Source organism: Alligator sinensis, unplaced genomic scaffold, assembly GCF_000455745.1.
Source record: "Alligator sinensis unplaced genomic scaffold, ASM45574v1 scaffold1960_1, whole genome shotgun sequence".
Lineage (NCBI taxonomy): Eukaryota > Metazoa > Chordata > Crocodylia > Alligatoridae > Alligator > Alligator sinensis.
In genome coordinates, this window is record NW_005843074.1 from 354,284 (window position 1) to 381,651 (window position 27,368).

The 27,368-nt window shown below is 46.8% G+C and overlaps 1 protein-coding gene across 1 annotated transcript in view; it reads right to left on the minus strand.

The window, feature by feature from the left end:
• The window catches only part of JSRP1 (junctional sarcoplasmic reticulum protein 1), a 32,418-nt gene extending 19,807 nt beyond the window's left edge, over window positions 1–12,611 (minus strand). The window contains exon 1 of the mRNA XM_025193596.1: window positions 12,518–12,611. The gene's annotated coding sequence lies outside the window, so the exon portion shown is untranslated. The remainder of the gene's footprint in view (window positions 1–12,517) is intronic.
• Window positions 12,612–27,368: the final 14,757 nt, after the last annotated feature.

The following is a 27,368-nucleotide window of genomic DNA, read 5'->3' on the forward strand; positions in this document are numbered from 1 at the left end:
CAGGAGGCCAAACTTGCCTGGACTATAAAGCAGAAGGTGGCAGAGGAAGAACAGGGCTCCAGGCCCCTACCTGCTACGTAGCAGACTGTGCGCGCTGGAACCGGAGGTCATGGGACGTGGCTGGAGCCGAGCCCGGAGCCTGTGGCCCTGAACAGCGGACCCCGAGCTAGGGGGCTCAGCGAGAGTAAAACTGGGACAAGGCTGAGGGGCAGCCTTGGACCAGGCAGGGCTCGCCTCTTCAAAGCATGCCTCGCCCTCTGTACAGCCTCCCCTACTATAACATTAAAGGCATTGCAGGTGACGGGAGAGATCGGAGGCGCTAGTAGGCCTCTAGAGGCAGGTACCCTGTACCACAAGACTGGGAAATTATTTCGGCTAAAGGGCCACTTAATGACTTTTGGCGAGCCGTCGAGAGCCCCTGCCCTGATCACCGTCTTGCAACTGGAAATCCTGCCCCTAACCCCTGACTTTTGCCCCTGGAAACGGTCCTTTTGGGAGGGGGGCTTGCCATCTTGGAACTGGGAAAAAAAACCAAATCGTACTAAAAATCAAACATCTACTATAGCAACATATTTTTATTTTATTTAAAAAATTGTTTTGTCTTGATTTGTGTGTGTTTTGCATAGTGTATATAGCTCAATATAAAGTCTTACTCTATCATAGTGTGTGTGGGGGTGTGGCACGCCGCTCCAGCTGAGTCCCGGGGGCTGCACGCAGCAGCACGCAGCCTGCCCAGTCCGCTGGCATGCGCCTTCAAATCAGACCATGCCAGCCTGTGGGGCTCACGGCACTGCAGGTGGGACCTGCACACCATCGGGCTGGTTCGGCTTCGTGCTTCTATGTGGGGCTTCAGCACTCCAGAAGGAAGCTGCATGCGGTGGCATGGAGCCTGCCCGGCCCGATGGTGTGCAACGCCCCGTGGCTCCCTGTCTGCATGCCATGGGGCTGGGTGGGCTCTGTCCCACCACGGGCTGGTAATAATTATTGTTTGGAGGGGCCCCACGGGCCGGACAGACTGGCTTGGCAGGCCGGATCTGGCCCGCGGGCTGTATTTCTCCCGCTCCTGCTGTAGCAGCACTTGTAAATGGCCTACACAAGCATTCAAGAATGGCCTACACCAGCATTTAAGAATGTCACCGTTTGCAGACTGGAAAGCAATCGGATCCTCTTCTGCATCTGGCACCAAGCCAACTACAATCACCTCTTCTGATAAAGCAGCAGGGAACGCCCCCTCCCTCTCGGCCCAAATCAGCTGTTTAGATAACAGGACTCAAAGCACGGCGCTGAAGCCCCGTTCCCAACCCCTGCTTGGACGCTCCAAGCCGACTCCGGCTGAAGGTGCTTTGGAGAAGTCCAAGGTTCAATTACTGGCCAGCTGGAACATGAGTAGTTACCGCTGCCACGTGAGCCCCAAGTCTGATTTGGAGCCGGGTCAGCAGGGACACGGACCTCGTTCAACAGCAGCCTTCGGCAAATGAAAGGACTTTTCTGACGAGCTCTCACGTGGCTCTCCAAGGCTGGGATTTCGGGAGTCTCCTTTACAGAGGGGGTTGGTTATAAGCGGAAGAGCTGCAGAGCTGTATGTCACATTATCCCTGTATGTCCTTTTGAGGGGTTGTTTTGAACCACATATCATTTATCCCAGTTCAGGCCAACTCTCACAGACAGGCCTTGCTTTCTATTAACAGGCATTGTCCGCTTTTCATGACACACTGTACAAAGGGGAGGCCCACAAGCAACCCAACAGGCTTTCTTGGTCCTTGCGGCACTATACACAAGGAAGAGGTTGTGCGTCTTTGGTTGGGGTTTATAGGCATTTCTTATGATTTAGTGCACATTGTATGCAATCTGAGTGGTTTGGGGGTGCTGGGACACATCCTCCTCCATCAGATTGCCACTGCAAAGGCGGCACAGATAACCAGTGACAAAGCTGCTACTCTCTGCAGTGAGTTTGCTGCCTTTCAGTCTATTTTCAGTCCACAGACTTCACAAAGCCACCACGACAGCTGCCAACAAGTGAGGCAATTAGCAGCAATCTCAGAAGAGAGCAATGACTGAATAAGCCCTGAGAAATCATCTCTCCCTTTGATTTGAGAGACTCTTCATCTAGCTCAGACTTGTGCCACCTCTACCGCCGGGTCTCAACGTGTGTGTGTGTGTCGGAGCAGGGGAAGCTTGCTCTGACACTGGGATGCTGAACCTGTCGTGGATGGCTCCTTGCCCCATAGCTCTGAATGCAACCGACTCCCCCAGCTCCACATTCAGGCGAATGTAAAAAGTGCTTGTAAGCTATTGCTGCGCCCCCAAACCCTTAGCGAACCTGCCTTTGCCTCGGGAGGCCAAGCACTCGGTGATCAATCCAGAAGCGATTTCAAAGCACTGATCCCTTTGTGGAACGCGTGATCTCTATACATTCGGAGCGGCTCAATGTTAAAGCAAACCCGATCACGCTCTAATCCACGTGCGACCTACATACTCGGCCTCACGAATCTCCGAAGGCTTTTGCTCTCTTTACTTGGCAGAATGGGCAGCTTTCAGGTCAGCTGAAACAGAAGATGCTGGATCCCATTAAACGCTACTTTTAGTCTTGGCTGCTTTCAATAATTGTTCCATTATACATTTTCTCACAGCCCAGAGCTGCTCAGGGCTAATCATTATTCTCTTTGAAGATCTGCAGCCGTTAGTACCTCCAAGGAAAATACAAGCGAGCGACTGTGTTTGAACATGACATTTCAGAAACACGTCCTTGGAACTGCCATTCAGAAAGGGAAAACAGGCTACGCTGTTCACTTCTTAAAGGGCCACCGCTGGGAATTATCTGGTCTAAAATTTGTCCTGTCCTGAAATATCACAGTCTCCTCTTTACAGACAAGGGAACCGAGGCAGAGGGAGATACGGGTAAGGCTGAGCTTTTGCTCCTAGCTGCGAGTAAGGATTGGAAATGGGTCCCAAAGCCTGCTTTCCCCTTGTTCCCAGGCCCTGACCAGTACAGCTCCTGCTCAGCATGCTCGCTCAGCCATACATTGGGCTTGCAACAGTGGCATACCTAGGGCATGGCAACTGGGCAACTTCGGGATAAAGATCGGGATGGAGAGTGTGGGGGGCAGAAAAAAGCCAGCTGCCACCATAGCTGCACAATCGCACTGGCACCACAGCAGCCACTGCAAGTCACCACTGCCCTGGGATGTGGCAGCTGCCCTGGGTGCTCAGCTGTGTCGCTACACCCCTCTGGATTGCAGATCTGTGGATTCTCAAATTCATGGCCCTTCACCCCTGCCCCAGGCATTTGCTGGGGGAACGGGAGGGGAGGAAAAATATACCAGGCACACAGCACATGCTGTCCTCTCTGCACCTGTAGTCGTAGTTGGTGGAGGGGTATAACTTGCACCGCTTGCCACGTAGGGCCAGGCCATGATCTGGCCTCACGTGACACACAATATCGAGTCAGTGGCAGCAGCTGGAACAGAGCTCAGGAATCCTGATTTGTGGGTCTCTCCTCCAGCCACCAAACCACATTTCTTCAACGACTTCCTGCATGGCCATTGCAGACAAGCTGGTTCCTATCAAGTCCCAGAATAAAGTCCTGTTGAAATACAGGCTTCCATCCTTTTGCTGTATCCTTCCATTTGCTCAGGGCAGGGCATGTACAAAAGAAGTAAATACTTTCGAATTTAATCTTTTACAAGCATGACCAGTAGTCTGAACATCCATCAGGAAGGGAGTGTGATGTAGTGGGGACACCAACGAAGCGTGTAACTGCACTAGCACAGTCCAGCTGCAGCCCAGACAGTACCTCGCGCTGGAGCCAGCTCTGCCCATTTGCTGATCTTTTATTTGAATTTAAAATGAGAGAGAGACATTACCCACAGCTCTAGGTGCCCTAATACCATTAATAGCACAATTCAATCCCAGCAGCATTAAATGAACATTTCAACTGCAGCTCAGCTGGCTGGAAACATGAAGCAGCTTCTTTCTGCCCCTTTATCATTGTGGGAAGTCTCTCTCCAGCCTTCCCCAAACCCTTCCTAGCAGACGGCGTTTGCAAACGTGTTCAGCAGATCGTCCAACCTGGCCTTTCACAGCAAGCTCCTGCATGGCAGGGCCCTCAATGAGAAAGGGCCTCTCTGATAATAAGAGGCTGAGTAGGACCCCCCCCGTTCTGGCTCTTACACTAGTACACTAGGAAGACGGGGGAGGTCCTGCAGGTCAGCCGAGTTTTAGGGCTGGCTAAATCATCCTAAGTCCCACTCCACATATTGGTTAATGGGCAAACAGAGCAGCAATGCCAGCATAGAGCCGCTTCTTCTTTAAAAACACAAGTCCTAGGCTTCATTTCCCCCCTCAAAGCTTTCCTGTCCTGTCTCCCTCGTTCTTTCCACTGGATTTGATCTTTACTCGTCTGTCTCACGTAGCTTCTCTCTTCCTGCTGTTCTGCGCTCGAGTTCAAATTCAAGAAGTCTTACATGGTTAGAGGATTTTAAACGCTGGGCTATGGTTTCCCCCTTCCCCTTACCTTTTTTTTTTTTCATGACAGTAGAAGGCAGCCTGAACAGTTTGGCTTCTGCTTTTTCAAAAGTTGGAAGTTACAGGAACGTCTTCTCTGGTATTTCCTGGTTGGGCTGAAGAACGTACCAGACACCTTGAAGGTTGTATTTTGTTATCTCTCACTTCAGACTTGAAAGGCCGTAGTTATGGAAACTCTGACAAAGCCTTCCTTGCTCCCAAATCCTTAGTAGTCTCCATATTTAAGTTAATTATAAATTGGCATGAAAAGAACCAGTTAGAAATCCCTCCCGTTCTTAAAATTTGCTTTCTTTACTCCTGACTTTTCCAGTCAAAGAATGGGTCAATTTGGACAGGACAGTGAATTTTCATTACAAAATTTAGTGTAACAAGGAAATCAAACTTCTCAGACCTCTTCACTACATCAGAAAGCACAAGCTCAATTTTTTCCCCCCTTTTTGCTCATCATTTTTACAGCTGTCTTGCAGACTGTTGCCTACTCTGTACAGGGAATCCCATTTAGTAACAAGTTCTGGCTAAAACAAAGTCCATATAGGAGTGGGCTATCCCTCCTGTAGGACGGGGGTGTTAAAGGCTCCAGGGTCATGCCCGCTTCTGTTGAAACAACAGAAAGAAGATGTCTCGTTCATAAATATCGCATATCATGATCTTTCACTGCCCACGAGCTTTCTATTTGTGGCCATTTCCCACCGACACATTTTATTTAGGCTGTACATGCCACCAAGAGGGGACCTATATTTTTAAAGAGGTCGATGAAGCTCTATGCACACTTGTGGCACTGTAAAAAAAAAATAATGCCATCCTTCTAATGTAACAGAGAGCAGGATGGCCAAATTCATGAGCTGTCTGTTATAAAAGGAGTTGGGAGGAAGGAGATTGTAGGGAACCAAAGTTCGAAACAGTAATGTTTATCTTGCTGCCTGCCTCCCATAAGCTCGAGGCTGCTTTGAGTTGCGTGGTCAGAGTGGGGGCAGCTTCTGTATGCAGTTACAGATAGTAACTGCATTTAATAAATCCAATTACTCAAATAAGTGACCACACAATTACATTTCAGTAATGTAATTGCACCTATCTGCAAGGGGTGCTGGTCCTCCTTTAGCGCTCACACGTACTACAGATTCCCTATGTCCCATGTAGGGAGGACAGCTACTTTATGTCTTATACTCACACGTCTACAAAAGCCTATGGGATAAACTGCAAATAGCTCGGGTTACCTTCTGATCTCAGTTACACTGGTGCAAATGCAAAGCAACTTTTCTGAAAATCAGGGGGGTTATTCTGGATTTACGTGGGAATAACCGAGACCTGGCCTTTTGCCAAGGAAAATATCATTCTGCTTAACTGGTGTTTATCCACCCACCAGTCTCCGGGAGAGGCATGTGTTCTGCAAAATCCAGGTTGCGACTGTGATCTTCCAGGGGTTAGTACAGCGCAGAGTAGTGTTTCTGAACTGACAGAGAGGAAAGGTCAAGGGAGAAACCATAATGAACAGAAATGTCTTTGCAGAAAACACCCTGTATTTAAAAGGTATGTGTGTACGTGCCTTTCTGCAAGCAGTAAATGGAGGGTGTAGTCACTTCTTGCAGTGCTCTACACAGGGGTATTAGCACATCAGCAGGGAAATATATCATCAAAAGACCCACAAAAGCCAAAAAATATCCTGTTAATAACCACACAGGAAGACAGAGACTTCTGTGGGGGTCAGTTCTTTTATATTACAACCAAGTCTGAGCTTAAGATATCATTTGTGTGTTACAGGGCTGATAATGGGTCCACAGAAGCATGCTTTTCCAGCACAGGACTTACGGCATGGCCTCTTGTACTTACTGCAACGAAAGTCTTCTGATGCAGTTGTCTGGACTCAATTAAGATCCAGCACCAGGAAAGCTTGTGTACTGAGGAAGAAATAAATTAGAGCCAGGCATCCGGGTGAGGGAGATCCCTTGCCCTCCCTCAATGCTGACCTCGTGAAGGAACACCTTGAGAGGCTGGACACCTTCGAGTCAGCTGGCCCTGATAGTCGTCACCCCAGGGTACTCAAGGAGCTGGCGAGCATCATAGCTCAGCCCCTGGCATGGATCTTCGAGAGCTCCTGGCGCTCTGGTGTAGTGCCCAAAGATTGGAAGAAGGCCAATGTCGTGCCTATCTTCAAGAAAGGGAGGAAAGTGGATCTGGCAAACTACAGGCCCATCAGCCTGACCTCTATCCCGGGGAAGGTCTTAGAAAAGATTATCAAAGAGGCCATTCTTATCGGACTGACCAATGGCAACATCCTGAGGGATAGCCAGCATGAGTTTGTTGCGGGTAGGTCTCGCTTGACCAATCTTATTTCCTTTTACGACCAGGTGACCTATCACCTGGACAAGGGAGAAGAGATTGATGTGGTATATCTTGACTTTAAAAAAGCCTTTGATTTGGTATCCCATGATCACCTCTTGACAAAACTGGCTAACTGCGGCCTCGGATCCACCACGATCCGCTGGCTGGGGAATTGGCTCCGTGGTCGGACCCAGAGGGTGGTGGTTGACGGAAGTCAATTGTCGTGGTGCCTGTGACCAGTGGGGTCCTCCAGGGCTCTGTCCTTGGACCTATTTTGTTCAACATCTTCATTAACAGTGTAGACATTGGTATCGGAGAAGCTGAGAACTATGGGACTCTTCAGCCTGGAAAAGCGCAGGCTCAGGGGCGATCTGGTGGCCACCTATAAGTTTATAAGGGGTGTTCACCAGGATCTGGGGGAACGTCTGGGGATTTATAAACTCCTGCAAGACTGTTTCAGGCTGGATATAAGGAAGAACTTCTTTACTGTCCAAGCCCCCAAGGTCTGGAATAGCCTACCGCTGGAGGTGGTTCAAGCACCTACTTTGAACACCTTCAAGAGAAATATGGATGCCTATCTTGCTGGGATCCTATGACCCCAGCTGACTTCCTGCCCTGGGGCAGGGGGCTGGACTCGATGATCTTTCGAGGTCCCTTCCAGCCCTAATGTCTATGAAATCTATGAATCCCTTGGCTGCAGGTTAGCTTGTGCGATATGACACCTGTGAGAATGCATATAGCTCTTCCCCCACCTGTGACCAGCCATTTCTCTTCATCTTCTTTGCATGCTAGCATCATCTCTCACCCTCGGTTCCACAGAGCACAGGGACCCCCTCCGTTTCTCACCTGGTTTGATGCTCTGTGCTCTTTTGGTAACCCACTTCCAGGACCCATGAAGCCACAGGAGCAGTAGGGGTGCAGCATTCCTATAGCGGAGGGATGTTAAGGAATTAATTCTCTGCTATGGCCTGCAAGGTCCAGACTCAGACAGGACCATGCCCTGGGAAGAGCTTTCAGTTGGGGATGAGAAAAACCTATCGCACCTGAGAAAAGACTGGACCTTTAGGGCACAGACAGAAGTGACAATTGTCATCTGATCTGGCCACAGAAAACAGTTTATAGCCATGACCAAACACAGGCACACAGCTACAGAGAGTTTCAAAAGTGGCTGATCGAGTGAAAATCTGAATCCACATTGCATGAAGGGTCAGATGAAGTTTCAAAACCGAGCGTCTTCTGTAACTTCTGTCTGCGCTGCTAAGGGTAACTAGACCCAGGTCTGGTCTTGCTATTGCCACTCATCCTCAGTGTCCCTCGAGGAGACCAAACAACTTCATCTTCACTGTATTTTAAGAAGCAAAGCCTGGTGCCTTGTCGCAGGGCAGCACAGCCTGCTCCACTCATTTTCCAAATGGGTGGTATCATGACTGTTTATCTCCTCTTTGGGGATCAGAGTGAAATCATGCCTGTTATGTGTACAACAGTGGTCTGGGATTTCCAGGCAGAAAGCCGCTAACTAGTGAAACGTGCCCCGAGATCAAGCAGGTAGGAGCACAGACATACAGGAAATAGCCGAGCGCCGGTGTTTGCCTGTATGGGCAGCCAACTATAACTGAAGTCAGAAACCTGGTGGGTCCCATAGTAACAGCCATTTTAAAGTGATGATGGGATTAAAAAAAACCCTCCTAACACGGCTGTATTGATTGGGCAGAAAAGTCGCAAAAGTAACTCTCCTTCCCTGGGCTTGATCCTCCTCACCTTAATTTCCACTGACTTTGTTGGACTACTCGGCATCTTGCAGGTCCAGAAAAGTTGACTTCTTTCTACCTGGAGATCATTTAAGTTTCTACAGAAACTGATAAAGGGTTTTCTTGCCTCAAGAAGTGCTGTGGCAAGTGGAACCGTCCAACAGGATGGTTTGGACTCCCCGAGTTCGGCCCAGCACTCCCTCTACTTCCCTTCATGTGCCAGGCCTCCTGTTACAGCTCCTGAGGTTAGCTCGAATAGAGGCGGCACCATTAAACAGAGCTGCTAGCACCATGTTTCTTATTTTTGTGTTCCTTATTTTGAACCCTCTGGGTAGACATTGGACTCTGAAACATTACTGCCCCCAAGTGGGGCCTTAAGGATGCAAGCAAAGCCTATGTAGAGGGGCCTCCATCTGAGACTGCAGGCCCCAAAATTAATGCTGTCAATTATTTTTGCTTGGGGCTGGTATAGGAGAAATGAAAATGTAAATGCAACTAGGGCTTTTTATTCCTCTTCAAGTGAAAGGCAAAGAAAGACCCAAAAGACACCCTTCTCACGTGTCTCCAAACTGCAAAACTGGCAAAAGTTTAATACAGAATTATTTATATTTAACAAAATTGAACGACCCTTTATATCCCATCACTCTGTACAGCGCATTCTCCTTCTACCATCCTCAGTCCTGTTTAGATTAACACTCTGGTCTAGGGATTGTGTCATACTAAGTATTTGTTCAACATCTAGGAGCCTCAAATCTCAGCCATTTGGTCACTAGTGCATTAAAAACACTTATTTAAGGTTCCCTAATCTCTGGAGTTTTTAATACTAAAGGGCAAGAACGTGTATTTATGAACAGTAAACCTCTCAGAGAGAGGTTGGAAAGAACAGTCTTTCCTTGGACTATGCAATCACATCACAACATTTAGAAATAAGCCTCTTTCAGGGTATAATAAATCCAAGCTGCCACATGGGAGCTAAATAACAGTCCCCATGTCTAACTAGTGTGGCGTGCAGCTACTATTTATTCCCATTTCTGATCCCTGGATTCTGCAGTGCTGGGTGCTGAAGAAGCACAAGGATTAGACAAGTTTCCCCTTTCATTTTGTAAATAGAGGACATCCCCTGCTAGGAAACTCACTGCCTCTCAGATCGTTTTATTTTACCGGATTGTTTCTAGTTACTGGGAAAAGGAAGCTGCGTGTTAGCCCAGCATGCAGTAAACAGGAGAAGGAGAGACCTCTTTTTAAAGCTAGCTTGTCCAACAGAACATATTTTTTCCCCTGCGTGTTTTGCTCTTGAATTTCAAGGTGAATGATCTCACCAGATAACTTCTGTAGGTGAGTAAATAGCCTAGCCAGCATGAGATGGAGAGGACAAGATTCAACTGATCACAACACGAGGCGGATTGAGGTTTTGAACCGAGTAAGGTTGGAAATGTTGTGTGAGAATTTCCTTTAATGTCACTTTGGGGCAGGATTTTGTTGAGTAGCTGTGCCATGGCAGGTCCAAATAGTGAATAATTTTCCAAGGATGAAGATTAAAAGCCTAGATACCACACTGAAGGGTACTCTGTGAATCCAATTAAATGGAGAGACACACAGAACAGAATCATTGTTTAAGGCTTTGTGTGGAAGAAAGATGGAAGTGATTGGACACATGGGGCAATTAGACACGTGATCAGACACACAACAGCAGATGTTTTGCACATGCAAATAGATGTGTCAGCAAGTTTTATGAATGCCTTCTGTGCAGCCCCTTTGAAAATGTGGCCCATCATAGCTAGGATTTTGATGTCATTTGTTTCCCATTTCTGGGAACAAGACTGCCAGAAAACATCTTGCTTAATGTATACCTGATTATACAGGTGAGAAGGATTGGCTTTCTATGCTCTCAGGTGTAAAAATCAGCTGACTGCAACAGAGCTGTTCCTAGTTTACAACAATTTTACAACCGTACGCAAGCTCACAATCACTGCCCAGAACTGCCCAGCTTTCCCATAAGTGATTATGCCAAGGGTTTTTCATGAAAGTTTAACTAATGTTACAAATTTGTCATGACTCATGCTGTTAAAGAACTGTAAAAACATCCAGATCCCAACCCCAGTGCATCAGTAGCTTATTTTAAAAGTAGCATGTTGTTTAGAAAACAGTGAAAGTGTTAAAAATGTCTACTTATGTCACTTAGGAATTCAGTGACCAAGCAGAATGACTGTGATTTACACACCCAGAGTGTAGGAGACAGAGATGCAAGAGGAAAAAGCACTTAATAAGCTAGTAAGATGTACAATATTTAGAGGCATCTGCCTTGCCATTAACTGCTTTTCTTTGCTACTCCCTCACTCTGCTGTGTTTGCATTTACGTGACAATTGTGTACCTGCTGAATTTAATTGGTTTATATTAAGAATTTCTGACCCCATGGCCTGAAACTAGTAAGACTCTGATCATATCAGCACAGGTGTAAATTCAGCTCACCTCCAATGAAGTCAGAGTTGCTTTGGATTGGCACCAGTGGCATGGGTATCAGAATCTGACTCCTTCTGAGATAGCAGAAAGCAGCACAGCAACCTCTGACTTTAGCACTGCTTGTTACCCTCTGTTTTTCACTGTAATTTGCCTTATACTTGACAGTACCTCTTGGGAAAAAAGGCTGAGAAAGTCATTAGGCTCATAGGGAGATTCAAACTGCAGAGGAAAGCAGACTGAAAAGGCAAAAATGAGCCTCTGGGTGCAGAGAGAGAGAGACGTTTATCCAAAAACCATCTCTCAAATGCACCTGTGCTAATGAGTGTAATCTCACATTACCAGCAAAACACAACAGCTTGTCAGAGCAATCCAATCTGTCCCCAGGATAAAGTGGACCTGAACAGCACAGTCTGGACAAAACCACATATCAGAAATCAAGAGTCATCAAGCAGCCTCTCGTAGGCCTGAGAGTTTAGGAGACCAAGGTTTGGCTCTGCCAGACTCAGTTTGCAGGACAGTCACATCTCTGTTCTGTGCTCAGTTTCCATTTCTATAACTTGTGGAGAATACTACTAACAGTGCTTCATTACGGTAAGAAGCAAACAGCTTTTAAGAGTGCTGTAGAGTTGTGCAGTATTATTATAACTGTCATAAGATGACAAGTAAATTCCACCCGTAATAGGGTCCCACCCCAGGGGTGGCTGTGACAACCCTCCAGCCCCTGTCATCTTTACTTTCTTTGTTAGGGCAATCTCCCGTTTGCTTTCCTGCCATGCCTTGATGCAATTATGGCTTTAGAAAAAAGGAGGCTGCCCCAGGGCTCCCCAAGCAAGACCTCATTCTCATGAACAAAAGTGTCCATGCTCATCGCCTTAAGGGCTAATTTACATGGCCTCCTCATCTCCCCTTATAGTCACATCCAGGCCTTGCAGGTGTTACCAATCATTGGGCATGTTAAGCCCCTTCATCCAATCCAGTCAATCCCTCATCCATTAGCCTTCAGCCCCAATGTCAACTCCAATCAATGTTGGCCTCTAAACCTGGAACAGTCTCCAGCACTGCTGGGGCTTCCAGCCCTGGTGCCTTTAACCATCCCAGTCCCTCCTGGACTTGGGCCTCTGTACCTCAAACAATTTCAGGCTATTTTGGGTTTAAGCCTGCATCCTCTACCCCTCCTGGGCTCAGGCTTTTGTCTCCTGAACTATACCTACAACTCCTTCCCAGTCCCTCAGGGGCCCAGGTCTGCATTCTCTGCCTCTCCTGGGCCCATGCCTCATTACCTCCAACAACTCCATGCCTTGCAGGCCACGGGCCCCCTGGCCCTGCTGGCTTTCACTCCTCAGCTGTGGCCCTGCTCCTTGGCCTTGGCCCCTATCCCTCAGGCCCTAGCTCCATTCCCAGGCCAGTTGAGACCAACCTCCACTGCCCCTACAGTCTCAATCCCTGAACCACCAGTCTTACCTACCCCAGCTCAGGTGTTAATCAGGAGCCTTGCTGCAGCCCTTCTACTCAACAGCTCCTCACTCCATGGTTTCTAGGATCAGCTCACCTGCCCGACTCAGGCCCTGGGTTTATATCCTGCAAGCCCAGCACGTTTTAGGTCACATGGCTTCTCTAATTGCCCTCTGCCTCAACTGCAGCCTGCTTCTCCTGCAACCTGACTTTCCTTAAAGTAGCAGGAGCACCAACTCCCTGCTATACCACCCTCTCCAGTCAGTGATGGATTTGTACAGTCCACCTTTCAATGTCTCAAGCCATGGGGGGGGGCTTCCGTTTCATCTCTTGGGAGCACATACAATAGCTTAATACATTTCAGTATCAGCAAGTTACAACTGATGCATAGCTCTAATTTCCCCTTCCTTAATTTGATGCCGTTACTGGCATCCCTATTTCCCTCTTCACTTTCCAACAGCCCCTTTCCAACAGCCCCTTCTCCTTCTTGTGGTTCAGACAGCTTCAGACTATGATCATGGTGTGCTAAGCCAGGCTGGAACGTCTATGCTGACATTTGGAAGTGGATCCAGGGCCTCGACTGGGACAGGGATCACAGCGGATCTACCCAGCCTGCATTGCCACTTCTACATCTCTCTGAACAAAGCAGCACTGAGGTTATGCACTAGCAACTCTGTTCCTCCACGCCCCTGCATCTTCCTTCGATGACAATGGCCAATCAGCTATTCTTGCAGACAGCAGAAATTTCCTCTGCTTGGAAACAGAAAGGCAAAAAAGATAACTGGGTGCAGCCAGCTGAGCCAGCTGTAAAATACGTCTTGCACAGATCCTGATCCACACCAGAACGAAAATGGGGGAAGAAGCAGAGAGGAGCGAGGGAGGGCTGGGATCGACAGGAGTGATTCATTTGGGAAATAAAAGGGGTAGCTGAATCAGAGATAGGACAGTTGGAAGGACTGTGTCTCTCATTTACCAAGATCCCTTTGCACATGTCTAAGTCCCTTAACAAGCATTTAATTGTAAGCAGCTAAGCAGACCAAATGGGAACTAAAATCATCGCACTATCGTATCCCTTGGGTTTTTCTCTCACTCTCCTCATGTGCTTAAGTACATTGTTGAGTCTGTGCCTGGAAAAGCAATGATGGAGAGAGAGATAAGGAGGAAAGCTGGACAGGATTGGGAATGGGGGAGGGTAAAAAGGCATTTGACGGAGGAGGGAGAAGAAAAGCAGAGTGAAGACATGCACAAAGGAATAAGGAAAGCTGTTGAGTACAATCAGTAGCTCAAGAAGACCGGCAGGTTTTGAAAGAGCCAGAGAGAGGACAAGAGGAGAAATGAAACACTGAACACAGCAGAAAAATTAATCTAAGGGGAACAGGCACTGAAAAATCCTGAGGAAAGATACTGATAAATTCAGAACAAAGAAAATATGGAGAGAAGGGGGGGAGGAACCCACAGGACAATGAGTAAATTCACATGAGAATGATTTCATAGATACTGAAGTGTTATAAGAAAGTCCCAGAAAGCTCATCTGCTGTGTGGAGACAGCCAGAGGCAAGAGTGGGTGGGAGGATCTGCTTATACATGAGCATAGGATCCCACTGTTGTTATTCTTCAAACACCTGCTTTTGTAGAAGTGGGGAGTGATTTGTGGTTGTAATAAAATCTATTCTTCAAATAGTGATCTTAAAGGCTTGGCTAGTTTTTTTTTCAGATGATAAACTACTTATGTTACTCTGGCATCTTCCTTTCCAAGTACTTGGTGTTAATTAAGCCTCAGGACCTGCCTGCGTGGTCTGTATTCTTCCCCTTTCACACAGGGGGGAAACTGAAGCAGAGAGAGAGGAACTGAAGTCAGCCGGCCAGGGTCACAGGGTTCCTCCATCAGCTTCTATACCCTATTCGTGTTGTAAGAGACCAGGATTGCTTACTATGCTCTCCGTATTGTGTTCACCATAAAAAGGGCCATAGGCAATGAAATAGTAAACTCGATTAATAATAAGAGCTGGGATCAAATCCCTCTAAGGGCACCCACTTCTCCCATCTGCTCTTGTTTGTATCCAAAGCAGAATGGCACTGATGGTGCTGGAGAGCTGTGTTAGGTCTGGCGCCGTATGAGAAAACTCTCTCCTTGCTGACATTTAAATGGCTGACTCCGAAATGGTTTCTGATTTCAGCCTGTTTTTCCAGGGACGCTGAAAGGTGATGATCTGCACTTGAGTATGAGCCTGTAAGAGGCAGAAAAGTGAAGCAGTCCTCAACCCCTGCATATACATGAATGCCTCCCTTTTTCCTTCCCCCCTGCCTGCTCATCTCCTCTCCCAGTATATTTTGGAGCAGCTCAATTAAAGGGAAAAGTGGTAGCTAGAGTAATTTTCCATGCAAGCAGAGAACAATTGATCTCTGCCTGGTTTTTCATCGTCAAAATGCTTCCCTCCAGCAGTTTATGTTAATCTGCTACATACAAAAGCGATATGCAAGCACAGGCCAGTTGAGTCTTGCTCCACCCTCCAGTCCAAAGGAGTCTAGGTGCGGGAGATGGGGCGGTGGAGTGGATCGGCGAGGGGGGAGGGTATGCTAATATCATCACGTGGGGCTGGCTCCAGCTCCTTTTTCTCTGCATGTAAAGTATGCCTGAAACCAATAAATGTCTGAGTCATCATTATGCAGTCACAACACAATCCTAGCACAGAGTCCAACATGCCCAGCCGCATTTCTTTTTTAAAGGAAAATGTATATGTGAGGTAGGTTGTTCCTGCCTTCTCTCTGGCAGACGGGGTGTGCGAAGATGAGAGTGAATAAAATGCTGACCTGCAGCATGACCTCCCGAGGCGGCAGTGGCAGGCTTCCTTTATTATGGTTTCACATTGTCATTGTAGTAATGCCTGGAGACCTTGGACAGGTCAGTTCTGTGCTATGCACAAGCCTTGCCCGAAGCTGCAGAACCTATTGGCAAGCTACATAACACTATAGCAGCACGGGAAGTGCAGAAACTCAGTGCTGATGATTAGGGCTGTGCGAAGCTTCGGGTGGTGATTCGGTTCAGAGGAGATTCGGTGGCCAAATCTCTGAATCTGAATTGAATCAGAGACCAATTTAAAGGTCTGAATGGATTCAAACCTCTTTGAATCTTCGGCAAAGATTCAGAGAGTTTTGATGATTCGGGCAGTCCTCGATGGCTGCAGCTGACTCCGAGTTGGTAAGTACTTGGGGGGGCTGTGAAAGGGGGGAGGGGACCATGAGGGGACCCCTGCCAGCCCCCCCTGACCCCCGCCCCCCCCCCCTGGCCCCGCCACGGGTGCCCCACCTGGGCCAGCTCCAGCCCTTTAAGAAAAAAAAACCCAACCAAGAAAAGCCCCAGTACTCACCGCTCCTGGTGTGGCCTTGGGGTTTCGAGGGCTCATGCAGAGCCCCCCATGCGCAGGGCAGTGGGGGGCAGCGGGGATCGCCCCTGCCAGAAGGAGCAGTGAGTCTGGGTGTTTTCTCAGGGGTGGGGGGGTTTTCCCTTAATGGGCCGGAGCTGGCCTGGGTGGGGCACCCATGGGGGGCTGGGGAAATGAGGGGAGTGGTTGGGGGGTTTGTGCAGAGCCCCCCATGCAGCGTGGGACAGTGGGGGGCAGCGGGGATTGCCCCCCACCCAGCAGCACCCGGTGAGCACTGGGGCTTTTTTTCCCAAATAGCCGGGAGCTGGTGCAGGTGGGGAATGGGCCTGGCCTGGCTGATTTGGAGATTTGGCAGCAGCCGAATCTCCGAATTAGATTTGGCCAAATCGAATCGGGACAGTGATTCAAATCACCGGATTGAATTGCTGTCCCCCGAATTGGCCGAATCTGAAGCGAATACCAGCTGCTTCATACAGGCCTACTGCGCAGTAGCTCATTACTACGGCCCAGTAGCGTTGCGTCATGGTTAGTACCCCGCAACGCTACTGTGCAGTAACATCTCGTGTAGACGTGGCCCCTGTAACCTTAGCTATCAGTCTCAGGAACATATTTCTGTTTGCCATGTACTTACCCTGCTTCTCCCTTCTCGGATGCAAAAGCTGCAGCTGTAAGATCACGTGTCATTTATAAGAAGGAAGGGGAACTTATTTCAAGCCCTCGGAGACCTTTGGCAAGGGAGAAGAAGATAATTTATAGAAATACCGGGGCTGTTTCTGGTGCCAAGCATTCTATGTGAAGGCATAGCAAACAACTGCTTCTATAGACTACTTGCCAGGATAAAGTCTTCCGGCTTTTGGGAGTCAAAATCTTTTAAAATACCCATTTCCAGAACCTGGAGCAGTGTAAGCTTTGGTTGAAAGATTATCTGATCCAGTAGATCCAAGTGCAGCATCTTTCTGATCCATATTTGGGCACCCATCCTTGCAGCTCACAAACTGAGGGCTGTTAAAATTGTCTTGCCAAAAATATAATGCCCATATAGGAATCAGTTCAGCCCTGAAATAAAAGGGGGCAGAGCTGTGCCAGGATAGGATTTAGCTCTAGGTACAGAGGAAAATGAAAAGCAAGCTGTTTTTAGGGGATAAAAATATGTATTATATAATATATAATATATTTTACAGCCATTCACTTGCTTCTTTCTTAAGGACTGGGGCATGGGAGCTAAGCAGGATCAGGTCTATTCAGCACCCTGGTGCTAAGGGACATTTTCATGCTGTGGAGTGGGACTTTAGAAATTCAATAGGCCAGGAGCGGGCAATTATTTTGGGCGGAAAGCCGCTTACTGAGTTGTGGCAAGTCATCGGGGGCTGCATGACAGGCAGCCGGGGAGAGATAAATATTAATTTTCCAAATTTTGGGGGGGCCCCGCAGGCCGGATAGAATGGCCTGGAGGGCCACATTCGGCCCGTGGGCCGCGTTTTGCCCACCCATGCAATAGGCGGTGCTGTTGCTTCCTAGTCACAACTGAACCAGTGACTCACAATTGTGTTAAAATGTGTTCTACTGCTGGTTTGAGAGAAGGTTTTCAGGTGAGACATCAGATGGAGATACAGATCACCAATGATTGTTGAACATCTAGCCTTTTTCTCCAGCGAACAGGCGTTAACATTGGTGTCCTTGCCAAATCCAGCTCTCAGATACTTTTGTCTGCCAACATTTTTTTCCAGTCTTTCACTTGGTTCACTTCTGCAATTCCTGCCCTAGTCTCCCGTGTGGTGTTTTTCTCCATGGAGGTACACCATTGCTAGAGAGCTGCATTTCAGTAATGGCTGAAGTGATTCTTCCATATAGTCTGAAGACCAAAGGTTCAGAAAGATGAAAGTATTTCCCAAAAAGCAAGTAGGATACATTATGAGAAAAATGTAATTATTGGGTGAGTCTGAAGACACTGGGGATGTCCTTCAACCAGATTTCTGACACTAAGAAATCTAGATACAAAGAGTTTCTCTTTGTAGGAGTACACCAAGATCTCTTAAAATTGTCCTAGATGAAAATAAATTATATGTTGGCTACAGAAGCTGACTTCCTGTGGATTGAATATGACTTGACATCACCTTGAAGTTGCAGGCTTGCCAAGATGGAGTAATGAGAGATGCATGCAGAAATGAAAAGCTGTGTGGATTTTGTCAAACTTCAGCTTGAGCCAAAAAAAACACCTCTAGGCCATTTTACATTAATGTAAATGAAGAGATTATTCATCGTTAATGAAAAGAGATTATTTCTAAAGGAATGGTGTAAGAGATTTTAGTAGGATTGTTATCCCAGGCAAAATCCTAATTCTGTCTTGCTTTCTAAATTACTTCATAATATTGCCTCATCCTTATGCAAGCTGAGGTAGATCAGACGGTAGGGTCTAAAACTTATTTGCTCTGTAAGCAAAAGTAACTTTAATGTAAGAAAGGTTCATGAGTTGATATCTAATAAGATTGTTCAAAGGAAGATATTTAGTAGATGACCTAGGCTGATGTTGATATTCAAAGATACAGTACAGTTCAGTGATACAATACAGGTTTTCAAATGTGTCCCAAATCCTGCATGGATGTGATGGCAAAAGGGCTAAGGAAGAGCAGGTCTTCCTTTTATATGATAATGGAAGCTGAAGTAGCTGCAAAAAGTACTTCGGGAGAAGCAATCTGCAGCTCACTATCAGTCAGATAAGGATGGTGAAATTATTTTTTTGTGTGGGGAACTCAACGTTTTTGTGCAAAAACAACCTTGGGAGCTTTTTGCATGTTTTTTTCACTTCTAGTCCCTATGCTAAATTCCTTGCAAGCACAGGGAAGGCCTGAGGCACATGCCTAAAAACACCTTAGCTCTCAACTTCTGCCATCTAAAGGCCACAGAAAGAGGACTAGTCACAGCCGAACTCTTTGCTTGAAGGGATCTACAAACCATCTTTAACCAGGTTGAGGTCCTTCTCTGTCCTGGCAAGCATGGCTCTCTTAGTATCATGAAAAAGTCTTCTTTGTACTACCAGAAGTGATACAGAAGGTGTAGGAACTTATCACTTCAGTGGATGTGAAAACATGTTTTATCAGAATTACCGCTTAGTAATATGGCAAGTAATAGATCGCTGGTGTTCTTCCGAGTGTGTTACAAGTAGACTTTTCTCTACTTCACTGGAGAAGGAAAGTCTTATCCAATATCAGAGATCCAGGTCTTATCTTATTCAACATCAGAGATCACTTAATGAGATGGAGTCATTACATCTTCCTTTTCTGCCAAAAAAAGGACACTGCTTAATCCCATTTAACATGCTTCTTCACAGGGATGACATTATTTTCTTCCCCTCTGCTTGCTTGTGTAAAACATGATATCTGGATTTGTTGGTTGAATTGAGACCATCTACTTGGTAATGCCATCTAATCTGGGGGTAGGAGGAAAGGGAGAGGGGTGCTTTATCTGCAGGGAGATTGCTTGGAGATGCTTTCCAAAAGATGCCAAATGAACTGAGTTTGATATCCCGCTGCATTCCCCAGCCCAGACAAGAAAGACCTGTGGTTGGTTACTACCGTTTTAATGAAAGGACTCCAGAAGTCTTCTCTTAACTGAAGGTTGTTCCCATGTGGCCGCAAAAACTTTTTATTAAAAAAAACCAAAACTTCTGCATGGTAATTCTCCACGTGGCGGTCAACCTGCTTGAGTCTTTTGCTTTGCATGTAAGTTTAAGGGGAATGTCCACAGCCCTACATTTTAAATCTGGTAGCTGCATGGGTAGGCACTGACTAGTCTAAAAGACTCTGGAGGGTTTGTTAATAGGAAAGGTCAGACCTGTATCAGGATGTTGTGAGTCAAGCCATCTCTAAGCAGAATTCAGAATTTCAGAAGTTTTTCTGCCCTTTCAGGGGGTTCTCTAAAGCAGAGATGGAAATGACCAGGTGCTGATTTCATTTTGCTGATGCTTGGCAAAAATATGAGCAGGGGCAATAGCCGTTGGAGCTGTTTGTGGATTCTGGATGACAATACTACATAAAAGTTTACATTTTTAAAAGTTTCTTTGCAACTCTGAGGGCTAAAATTAAGAAGAAAAGAACACATCATGTGATGGCTCAAGCTCCCCATGCTTTCCAGGGAAAGCTTTTTACTTACCAGTGGCAGATGTATTTTTTCAAGCCCTGATTAGAATAATAACAAATAAAATATCTTAAGAACTGGTATATACCACCTAAACCTAACCGAAGAGTGAACAGCCCGACGCCACAGGTAATAAATACCCTTTGTCAGGCTGAGAAATGTGTCCCCACAGGTAACTGGGTATCCAACTACCTGTGGGGGAACATTTCCCACAAGAAACCCACTCTCTCCCCAGTCTCTCAGTTCTAATCCTCAAAGGGAATTTACAAAACACTTTTCACAGACAAGCCTATGCACTTCACTCCATCAACCTCCTGGATACCAAAAATCATGGACTAAATATAGACATTGGATTTATGACACATTATAACCTGCCCAACATCTGACTCCCCAGGTATCTCTCCACTATTTACCAGCTACATTCATTCCCCTTCCCCCCAGCCTCTCTCTCACCCACTGACTCCTAAATTTACATCGTAACCGACTGCCTTTCTTGCATACATACCAGCGTCTGGCTTCTTTACTATTTATTCCATCCAGGAAGAGCAGACACCAACTGCAGATGCTTCCTCAGCCTGACGAAGGGTATTTATACCTGAAAGCTTGCTAAGAAGAATTTTTCCAACTATTTGAATTGGTCTTATAAAAGATATCAGATTTACCCAAAGAACCTTGTCTGCCCGTGTCCTTAGACTGGGGCGGGCAATTATTTTGGGCGGAGGGCTGCTTACTGAGTTTTGGCAAGCCATCGAGGGCCGCATGACAGGCAGCCAGGGGCAGATAAATATTAATTTTCTAAATTTTTTAGGGACCCCGCGGGCCAGATATAATGGCCTGGCAGGCCGCATTTTGCCCGCCCCTGCCTTAGACCAACACAGGTACAACCTATACCCTTGTCATCATGAAAGAGAATTTAGGAAGACTACAACAAAGAATTCAGGTCCCTTCTCCAAGAAAAATCTAGCCACTGATCATAAACTGTGATTTATCTTTTAGGGGTGTACTTGGTACATGGACCCAGAGGGACAGACTTCCATCTTCAGCTCCCTCTGTGTAAAAATGAAGTTTATTTCCTACCTATGGGGACTTTTTACCATCTTGTACCATCTACACTTTTCCCAGAGCCTGACGAAGGGACTTTGATCCCGAAAGCTTGCAGAAAAGGACAATTTTCTTGCCATTTTCCAGTTGGTCTAATAAAAGGTATCATTTTGGAACCAAGAGTTCTAGGTTTTTGTATGTCGATTTATCTTTTAAGAATTTTAACTAGAAAATCTATTTAGTTTCTTTGTGCTCATTTCTACAGGACTTGAGGTGAAAAGTGGCAGAATGAACTGACCAGGGATCTAACTCCAAAGCTCTCAGTTTGATACTGCTTACCGTTAGGCAAGTCTTTTAACGCCTACTCACTTTTCTTATCTGTAACAACATGACCATGCCAACAAGTTTCCAATACCCTCAGGCTATGGTAAAGATTAAATGGATAAAAAGCACATTACAGAGCAGTGTGAATGTGCAAAACAGTCTATAATATGTTAAATACTTTTATCATCAATATAACTGAAATGTACTGTCATAAGGATGCTACATGATTTTGCCCTCTGTACATCCCACGTTCACAGTGCGCTGAAGTGGTCAGTTTTAATTCATATACTGTAGCCCATTGAGTTCACTGCTTGATTTAACACACTACAAAAGTTGTCACACTGAATACATTGTTCCAGCAGCTATTATGAGCTGACCTGCTAACTCTCATTGCTCCCTGTCACATCCTGTTCTCTCAAGAAGAGTTGTTCACATTGAACTCATTTGGGAGGAGAGCGAGCCTTGAAGACAGGGTGAAAATGCAATCGCACAACTGGACGATCACTGACTGCAATTTGCAAATTAATTCTTAAATATGCTCTTTGGCTGCCAGCACTGCTTGGCAACCATCAGTCTTTGGATGAGTAGACATCAGTGTCCATCTGCCAATCTAAGGATATGGACAAACATACTCATTATACCAAGTTAAATGGAAGAAGGATGAGATTTACCATGAGTCAGCTGCTCACAGTGACCTGTTTGTTGCGTCCATTCCTATACCAAAGCAACTATGCCCAATTGCAAGCCAGCTTACTTCAAATCAACCTCAATTACCAGTCAAACTTCCACTTAGAGCAGAATAGAGTAGACAGATAAAAGTAACTGCACTTGATCCATGGTAAGTCTTTAACTCAGCATGATTTGTTCACTTCTTCAGAGTCTATGATATTTGCATGGAGGTAGCAAATTGTGGGAAATGCAAAGGAACTGGGAACTCAGAACTCCATGTGCTGCATCCAAAGGTGCCATTTATCAAGGACAAAGACATAGGGACACTGTCTTCGTGACCTAGTCATAAGACTCTGAATGCAATTAAAAATACGTAGAATTATCTTGTAAAACTAACTGCCACTGTAAATATTAGACATTGATATGAATGACAGTAATCCTTTTATACGCTAGGGCAACTGAAAAGCATCATCAAAGGCTAACTTGCAAACTCGTTAATGACAGATTATTACTGTAATTTATTTATTTATCTATAAGATTTATATGCCACCCTTCTCGAAAAGGTACAAGGCAGCTTATAATGCAGGGGTCAGCAACCCTCGGCATGCGTGCCAAGCATGGCACGCAACGCCATTTTGCTCGGCACACCACCACCAGCCCGGGCTTTAAGCAGCTGCTGCCAGCCCCAGAGCCCAGGCTGCTCCCAGCAGGCGGCTGGGAGGCTGCAAGCCCTGCTGCAAGGAGACCGGGCTCCGGGAGCCGGCTGCAGCCGGGAGGCTGCAAACAATTGCTCTGGGCTCTGGTATGTTGTTTTTTTTCGGCACTCTGGCCAAAAACCGTTGCCTAGCCCTGTTCTGAGAGAGAACATGACTTAGAAACAGAATAAAATATTAACATAAGAACAAACTCTTACCCCTTTCCCACTCAAAGCAGTCAAATTTAGAAGCATATCACCCCACCCCAACCACTCCCCTGCCTCTGAGCAAGCAGTACAGCATCCCCCCCAGTCCAACCCAACCTTGCTTCCTAACTCACATTCAGTAAAAACAACAATTTCCTCTCACCCATACTGCCTGACATCTCTACCTACTTCCACTCTGCCTGCTTTTTTCAGACATTCTCTGAAGTATCTCTGGTTTTCACACTTTTTTTCTGAAACACTAAAGGTCACCACCAGAAACAGGATACCAGACTATGGTACCAGAATGGGAGTTCTTGTCTTCCCTTTGTCCCTTCTGCCAGCCCTTTAAGCATGACATACCACTCCATAGTCTTCAAGCATCTTTTTATATCTGTTGCTCTCAAAGTGCACTTTAAGCGGCAGAGACTCCTTTCTGAGAGTGGTATTCTTATCCCCAGTTTACAGAAATCAATGTACAGATGTGAAATGAGTTTCCAAAGCACCAAAAGCAATAGCAGAGCTGATGCAAAAATGAGGAATACTAACTCTTGATTAATAGCTTAAACCACCAAACTAAACCGCCTTTGAGACAAAGCCCCCGGAAGACTGGGTTAGCACATGTGTGTGAAAGGACTGTATTTGCACACTGTTGGGTGGACAGGAATCAACAGTCCTCCCCATATAATGTTATTTGGGAAACAAAAGGACAGCCACAGTGATCCCCTCTCTGGATCACTGCTGGAAAACATTACAAAATGGCCTTTCAGCGCACTGCAGTGAGCATGTACAAAAGCTGCAGTACAACCAGCCAAACCTGTAAATCTAGGTTAAATAATGAATTTCTTTGTTTTCTCAATGTCAGCTTAGAGAAGTTAAACAATAATAAATATAGAAGGGAGTAAGTTAATTTGTAACTAGAGCATTTTTATAAACAAAAAAACTTAAGGGAGACTGAAAAGATCAGGTAATAAAATGGATCTGTTGATTTGGCTCCTCCTTTCCTCCATAACTGAAGTCCAAGTATCAGTCATTGCCATATGATGGCTGTTTGGAGGCTTACATGAAAATAAATGATAGGTTGGCAACTTAATTTCCAGTGGGCAGCTGTCAAAGAAGAAACTCTCTCCTGGCATGCTCTGCAGAGAGGCCAAGTACTGAATCGGTCATGGGAATGAACTTCTCTCTCACTCCCAAAACAGATCCTTCTAGGTAAAGGGTGAGACACGGCATGTGCACATCGAAAGAGTAGCGTGCAAAGGAAACGTGCTCTGCTACTGCTCGACCTGTCCTGTGGGTAAACAAGGACCTCTGCTCCCTAAGGCTGTCTACAGTCACCTTTCACCAGCATGAAGTTCACGAGACAATACATTAAAAATGCAAATATATCAAAACTGTGGTGGCTGCCTGCCTAAACTGGCCTGACAGTTTTTTTCCCAATCCCAGTTTTGCTACAAAGGCTTTCTTATTGATCTCTGTGCAAATATTGGCTCAAATGTGGATGGCACCGAGGGCAAAAACCCAAGCAAACAGGTTGTTGGACTCTTCCCATCCTATACCTTGCAGCACCAGAAAAGCTGTTCTGCGACTGTTACTGTGGCCTCAAGTTTGTGGTCCCTGCGCTTTCCTTGGCAACAACAGCAAATGGGTTTGTAATAACTGTGAATCCACTAGCCACATCGCACATCCCTTCCCTCCGTGGGAGCCCATGACCACCACAGAGCAGCATGATATGGGGAATCAGGGCCTGCCTATAGCTGGACACCTTCCACCATCCTATTGCTTCTGTTCATGATGTGGTTTCATAGCTGTTAGGGGCTGAAAGGGACCATACAGATCAGTGGGTCTAGCCCCGCTGCACTTGGGCAGGAAAGACTGCTGGGATCAGATGACCCCAGCAAGATGGTGTGGCAGGGCACTGTGAGTGCCTGCCACTTTAAGAGCTGAGCCAAGCAGCCAGCAGGTGCTTAATTGCCATTTTAGATCCACCGCTGCCTATATAAACAGGGCAGTTTCCTGCTGGCAGGGCAGGCAGAAACATTGCCTGGTTGCAAGACTGTACAAAACATCCTGGAGTTAAGGTCAGGAGCTGTAGGGGATGGTTTGGAGGCTCCTGGTCTTGGGCATGACCTAAAACTGTACCCTGCTGGGAGTGGGTGGCCTGGTGGGGCTCCCAGTGGTGCAGGAGCCCCCAGGAAATGCCAGGCCAGTTACCACCCTGGTGAAAGGCGAGTAGGGGCTCCTTAACCCCAGCCCTCACCTTCGGGTGGGCCACATAACATCAGAGCAGGGTAGGCCAGGTAAGCTTCTGGAGGCGCCTGAGCCTGCTGGGGAAGTGACCCTGCAGGGCCAGGCATGTTTCTTGGAGCACCTGAGCCGGGAATGGGGGGCCCCAATCCCTAAATGCAGGCAGGAGGTGAAAACCCAGCTAGGGCCTCAACTGGTCAATGCTGGGGCCAGGACTGGAAGGGCTGAAAGGGCCAGGGGCCCACTGCGAGGGGTGCCCACAAAGACCAAAGAAGCTCGGGGTCCTGACCGGCCTGAGACGGGGCCAGGGCTTACTGAAGGTCCCATGATTGGGGGCCACAATGGGTGAAGGGGATGGTTGAGCCAACTGCCTGAGATGCCATCTGCGAGACTGGGGCTGTGGTGTAGGGGTGGAACGGAGCTGCAGATAGCCCCCCTCAATATCGGGGTGTATAATGGGCAGCCTCCTGCCTTAATTAACAACCTAATTAATTATAACAAGGGGTGGCAGGTGAGACAGGTGGGTGGCATGCCCAGAGGCAGGTGGGAAACAAGCTCTGTGGCTCACCAGGGAGTCCCACTTTGCCACAGATGGGCATTGAGATGCTTTCTGAAGATCGCCAGGGTGGATGATTACCACCTCTGGGGTACAGAGGCCTTCTGAAGCCTGCAAGCTTGGCTCAGATGATTGCAGATATTAGCAATAGTCAGTGAGCTACCTTTTCAATTCTGGCACCTTTCTGAAGAAGAACGGTGGTGCGCCACTTATTCCGAGTTAAACGACCTGCCTTGCCCAGGAGGGCTGTTCCTTCTGTTGCTGGGAAAATACGCTTGGTAATAAACTTATCACGGGAATGATCTAATTGGGAGGAAAAAGTCTCCTCTGAATACAGCCAGTCTAATGAACTGTTTGGTGAAATGTTTAGGCAGGCAGAACTGACTCTGAACTGGTTCCTGACCGAGCAGATTTTGCACAGGTCTTAACGCTCACGCTGCTGGCCTGTTTGTTTTGATAACACTTGCAATCGAAATTGCGAGTCACAAAAGCCGATCTGTACCGTGCACTTCCTCGACCCTAATGCTGGCTGATCCAAGCACAATAGGAATTAAAGAGAACCCATCCCACTGAGAACCTCCCCTCCAAAAAAAAAAAAAAAAAAGGGGGGGGGGGGTGGGATTGCTCATGCCCCTCATATTGTTTTACACAGCTGCTCAGCACAAAGGGGAAGCTAAGCAAAAACTAAAATGAGAAATCCAGCGCGCACACAAGGTCTAGAAAGCAGCTGAGCAAAGGGGTCAGCAGCAACTGAAAACCTTCATGAAGTAATTCCACACACTAAAAATGCTAATTACAAACACACAAGCAAGGGTTTGTTTTGTTGGGGCCTGTTTCTTTGAGGTGCTGTGCACCCCTTGGCCCCCCCCCCCGCAGTGAATAGGAGTTCAGTGTCGTTCCTGAGAACCCCTTGCAGGATTGTGCACTTTGCGAGAACATGATCTTCCTTGCATCACAGTAAATGAAAAAGGAAAGCGAACCCCCAAGGAAATCAATGCAAACGAAATCGGGCCCTGAGCGAATGAGAACAGTCTTTTAAACCTGGCAGATAACACGGTATGATAACAGGGATGTTACAATTCATTGTGCTTTGCTGTTTACTACGCTGAATATGGATTCGTTTGGGACCTCTGTTCATATTTCTTGCTAGGAAAATCGATGCAAGGTTCACGTTTGTGGACCGTCTTTCTTAAAAGAGAGAATGGTAAAAGTCTGTACACGATACGGAACCAGTCAGGCAAGCTTCAGTTACAAGTGCCCGGGAGCATTGGGGGTATCTTGTGGTTCGTTACAGTTGGCTAATCCTCCACGAGGCTGACTGTATTTCCTGTACACTATATGGAACTACTCAGGCAAGCTTCAGGTACCCCAAGTGCCAGGGAGCACTGATGGTATCTTGTGGTTCTTTAAGATTGGCTAATCCTCCACGAGGCTGACTGTATTTCCTGTTCTTAGTTTCACCCCCCCCCATTGATATATATTTTAATTGTTGCTTTTATCTGTAAACCAATCCTGATCTCACACCTAGTGCTTGTTCCTAAAACTCATGGGAGCAGAAGGCACTCAGTACTTCTTGGGGAATGCTCCGAACTTTGCATTAGGCCCTTAAAAT